This window comes from Leptidea sinapis, chromosome 3, assembly GCF_905404315.1.
Source record: "Leptidea sinapis chromosome 3, ilLepSina1.1, whole genome shotgun sequence".
NCBI lineage: Eukaryota > Metazoa > Arthropoda > Insecta > Lepidoptera > Pieridae > Leptidea > Leptidea sinapis.
The window spans coordinates 166,697-172,253 of NC_066267.1; the positions used below are offsets into that span (position 1 = coordinate 166,697).

At 40.6% G+C, this 5,557-nt stretch overlaps 1 non-coding gene across 1 annotated transcript; it reads right to left on the reverse strand.

Annotated features, from left to right (window-relative positions):
- Positions 1-271: 271 nt before the first annotated feature.
- LOC126979662 (5.8S ribosomal RNA) lies at positions 272-423 on the reverse strand. The gene has a single exon (XR_007732861.1). It is a non-coding gene; the product is annotated as a 5.8S ribosomal RNA (ribosomal RNA).
- Between the last annotated feature and the right edge of the window lie 5,134 nt (positions 424-5,557).

The following is a 5,557-nucleotide window of genomic DNA, read 5'->3' on the forward strand; positions in this document are numbered from 1 at the left end:
GTGACAGCGAACGAGCGCGCCCCGGTGCCGCGCCCGTCTCCGTGACCCACGTCGGTCGTGAGGCGGAGACGGCGTTGCACGCGAACATCACCACGCGTTGCGGCTTATTTTACATTTTCGAACGGATCGAGCGGGACCCGGCAACCCGGCGGGGTTCACCCGAGCCCGGCCCGAAGACCGTCACTCGTTTTACACGTTTTTTAGGCGTGCAAACAGTGTTGTCAGTATACAGCGACGGCGTCGTCGTATTCTTTTATGCCTTCTTTAAAGCCGGCCCTCAGACAGGAGTGGTCCTGGATATTTCTCCACGGACCGCAATGTGCGTTCGAAATGTCGATGTTCAAATGTGTCCTGCAGTTCACACTATGACGCGCAGTTAACTGCGTTCTTCATCGCGAGCCAAGTGATCCACCGTTCAGGGTAATAGTTTTTATATTTAGAAAATACGTGAACGATCTCTGTGTGTAACAAAATATTATGTTACGTGATCTCGACTCGCTTCGCACTCGACATGAGCGCGTCACGAGACGCACGCGCGTCGCGAATATTCGAACCGCGCCCGCCGAAGCGTCCCCGGAGTCCAAAATCTTTGGTTTCCCGGAAGCTGCCCGCCGAGCCACTGTAGTAACGTCGGCGGATCGCTAGATGACATATTTATGGTTAGAACTAGGGTGGTATCTAATCGCCTTCGAACCTCTAACTTTCGTTCTTGATTGATGAAAACACCTTTGGCAAATGCTTTCGCTGATATTCGTCTTGCGATGATCCAAGAATTTCACCTCTAACGTCGAAATACGAATGCCCCCAGTTATCCCTATTATTCATTACCTCGGAGTTCTGAAAACCAACAAAATAGAACCGAGATCATATTCTATTATTCCATGCACGAAATATTCAAGCGGCATTTTGAGCCCGCTTTGAGCACTCTAATTTGTTCAAAGTAAAATTGTCGGCCCATCTCGACACTCATTGAAGAGCACCGCGATAGGATTTTCATATTGAACTACGAGCTTTTAAGCCGCAACAATTTTAGTATACGCTATTGGAGCTGGATTTACCGCGGCTGCTGGCACCAGACTTGCACTCCAATTGTTCCTCGTTAAAATATTTAAAGTGTACTCATTCCGATTACGAGGCCTCGTAAGAGTCCCGTATCGTTATTTTTCGTCACTACCTCCCCATGCCGGGAGCGGGTAATTTGCGCGCCTGCTGCCTTCCATGGATGTGGTAGCCGTTTCTCAGGCTCCCTCTCCGGAATCGAACCCTGATTCCCCGTTACCCGTGACAACCATGGTAGTCGCAGAAACTATCATCGAAAGTTGATAAGGCAGACATTTGAAAGATGCGTCGCCGGTACTGGACCATGCGATCGGCAAAAGTTATCCAGATTCATCAAAATTAACGACTTCGGACGCGAGGCCCTCCGTCGATTGGTTTTGATCTAATAAAAGCGGCACATAGAACAGTTCTTACGTATCTCTCAAGTTGCCCGTTTTCGTTATGCATTTCGGGCGTTATATAGTGAATTTCACACCCAAATTGAGAAAGAAGGCCCACAAAGTCAGTGGACTCAAACATCCTATCGCGATCGGTTACAAGAAGCTTTGGGACCCCAAATAGAGAGACGGTGTTAGTAAACGTACGGATGAGTGCGGTAGCGTCCTGCCTATAGACAGCGTATAACAAACAGTACTTGGTAAAAGAATCAATCATTAACCCATTCGATTCAGGTAATGGTCCTAACACATCAAGATGCAAAGTATGGAACGGGATGTCAGGTTTCCCCCACGATGATATAGGTTGGTAAGGAGCTCGCGGGACTAGCTTTACGGATACTCTTACCAAACATTGTTTAATGTATTTTGCAATAAATTGTCACATTCTACTTATGGTGAAAAAACATTAGAACTCGATCTCAACCTCCGTCGACCATACAAGTGGAAGTTTATTGTAGCTGACGTCACGAAACCAATATTAGGTGCCGAATTTCTCAACCACCATCAACTCATCGTAGATTTAAAAAATCGAAGATTAATTGATACCGTCACAAATCTTAAAATCAACGCGCCAATAATGTCAACGACCTTACCCACAGTACGAAGTATCGATATACAGGCCCCGTACCACGCGATACTCGCTGAATTCCCCGGTACCACGAGATTAACTTCGATGCAATCATCGCCAAAAATTAACGTGAAACATTATATTGAAACACAAGGACCTCCATTACATTGCCGTGCTCGTCCCATTCCACCTCATCGTTATGAAATAGTGAAGAAAGAATTTGAAAACATGATGCAACAAGGACTCTGCAGACCGAGTAAAAGTCCATGGCCTTCACCACTCCATATAGTACCTAAGAAGAATGGCGATATACGGGTATGCAGTGATTATAGACGATTGAACAGCATAACCAAACCCGATCGTTATCCAGTTCCGAGAGTCAAGGACTTCACCCATCATCTGTCTCGCAAAACAATATTCTCCACAATCGACCTCAACCGCGCTTACCAACAATTGAAGACCAGGGAACAGGACATAGAGAAAAAAGCTATCATCACACCAATGGGTTTATTCGAATTTCCTCGCATGTGTCCTTGTCTGAAGAATGCGGGACAAACATTTCAGCGATTTATTCACGAAGTGCTCCGTGGATTAGACTACGTTTTCCCATTCATCGACGATTTGCTCAGAGCCTCAGCAAACGAGCATCGCGATCACCTAAGAACAGTTCTTAGAAGATTGGAAGAAAACGGTATCACTATCAACACCGCGAAGTGTAACTTAGGCCAAACGGAAGTCAAATTTCTTGGATACATCGTATCAAAAAACGGTATACAGCCACCAGAAGAGAAGATTAAAGCCATTACCGAATATTCAAAACCGAAAACTATAGAAGGTTTAAGAAGATTTCTAGGCATGTTAAATTTCTATCGTGACCACATACCGAATGCTGCATCAATACAAGCTCCGCTAAACGCTTACCTACACCATGTCAAGAAACGTGATAAAACAATAATTGAATGGACCGACGAAGCATCACAATCATTCGAAGAGTGCAAGAATAGCATATCTAAAGCTACCTTACTCGCTCACCCATCACATGATGCCCCTATCGCAATATTCTGCGATGCGTCTGACAATGCAGTCGGTGCCGTCCTACAACAATACATCGAAAATAATTGGCAACCACTCGGTTACTTCTCAAAGAAATTCTCAGAGGCGGAGAAGAAATACTCAGCGTATGACAGAGAACTCTCACGTGATAATTTTTTGCAACCGCCATCTTGAATTTTCATTTTGGCAGCACTAGCTGGTATTGGTTTCAACACTCACAAAAACCATGACAAACACATGTGGGTAAGTATTTTTGTCGAAAATAAATAAATATAAAAAACATCTTAGAAAACCATTAAACCACACACATAAAAAATGATAATAAATATTGCAGCCGCCATCTTAGTGTAAATTGTGAATTATATTCACGAATTTATCATACTCACATCGCTCTCACGGACTTATGATTCGAATACCTACTAATTATAATAATATAAAAATAAATCATTATTATATACTACACTGATTTATAGTTTAAAAAACAAAAACTGGAGGTTTAATGGAGCAGAGTTCAAATAACCGTATACCACGCAATACGCTGCTATTTTTAAAAAGATCGCGGAAACAAATAACAACGTGACACTCGACTCGTATTGACCTCGAAAACTGCTTAGGGGCCTCGTCGATACGCATGTTTGTGTGAGTGTGTCATTTCGAACGTTTGTAGGTAGTTTCCGTACTGGTACATATGTCTAGTGTGATAGTGTTTTCAGAAAGTGTCATACAAATCCCTACGTATCTTGTCACGCCCACTGAGCTAATATTCCTGGCCGGTTTCTATCGGTTGTCTAATAGCAATACTTTCTAGACGTATAAATTATTTGGCCCCCTAGATTCTTGTCGACCCCTATTTAAAAAATTGGAGAAATTCTATCGGTATCATGCCTATACAGTTATGAGATAAGCCTATTTGTTCAAAAACATATGTGTGATTTCTATACAAAAAAAAGCCAGAAGGTTTTTAAACACAAGGTATCCAAATACATAGACTCATAATTCCCTTCTGTAGAACTGCATCTTTTAGTAGAAAATGTTACAGCATGTCTATGAAAATATATAATAAATTGCCTAATGAATTGAAAAATTTACCTTTAAAAGTTTTTAAAAGAACACTGCATCAGTGGTTAATAAATAGGTGCTTCTATAGTTTAAATGAATTTTTCAATACAAAATGATTTATTATTATGAATTAGTCTATGTGATAATAGATAATATATGAAAATTAATATACTTTTATGACATTGAATTTGTTAACATTATACATAGGTACTAAGTAAATGAATTATTAAATTCTTTAAGTCTTGTATCATAATATCTTTAAATTTAATTTTTATAAATATAAATGATAGCATTGTGAAATCCGACATGTTTCAGTATAACAGTAGTGATGGTATTTAGACAATTTTATAACATGTTTTGCATGTCAATTGACGAAATTCGAATTCAAATTCAAATATTTTTATTCAAAATAGGATTATAAATCACTTACTGAACGTCAAAAACTACTACCCATTCAAAAGAGACTGCCTCAGACCTGAGAAGAAAGGGCGCAAAAAACTCAGCGGGCTTTTTTTTTCATATAAAATATGGATTACAATGTGATATCGTACAATAAACATTTATAGTTAAAGAGCCTGATGGTGTTCGCTTTATTCCCAGTCCGTGGTGTCATTAAGAAAACCGTTTATGCTATAGTAACCTTTCCCACACAAACGTTATTTAACAATTATTTTAAATTTCGTAACACATTTATTTTGTACATTTTCTGGGATCATATTGTAGAAGCATATACAACGCCCAACAAAAGACTTACTAACTCGACACAACCGACTGCCTACTACGCATAACAAGTTTATGTTTGTTCCTCGTGTTAACATTATGAATGTCGCAGTTTCTAGAAAATACTTCAATGTGCTTATGAAGATACAGAATATTATCAAAAATGTATTAAGATGAAACACTCAAAATGTTTATTTCTTTAAATTTTTCTCTTAATGATTTTTTAGGACCTAGGTTATAAATCGTTTCATATTCGTTGGGCATTTGCCGATTTTAGACCTAAACGGTATTGCCAGCCACGTATGGAAGCGAATGGAAATACTTTAGAGTTTAGTGGCTTGGGCACGGGAAAGGGCGCTGGTGTGGGACGCGACTCGCGGCGACACTCAGGCTCCTTCTCATATCGCTATCATCACACCAATGGGTTTATTCGAATTTCCTCGCATGTGTCCTTGTCTGAAGAATGCGGGACAAACATTTCAGCGATTTATTCACGAAGTGCTCCGTGGATTAGACTACGTTTTCCCATTCATCGACGATTTGCTCAGAGCCTCAGCAAACGAGCATCGCGATCACCTAAGAACAGTTCTTAGAAGATTGGAAGAAAACGGTATCACTATCAACACCGCGAAGTGTAACTTAGGCCAAACGGAAGTCAAAT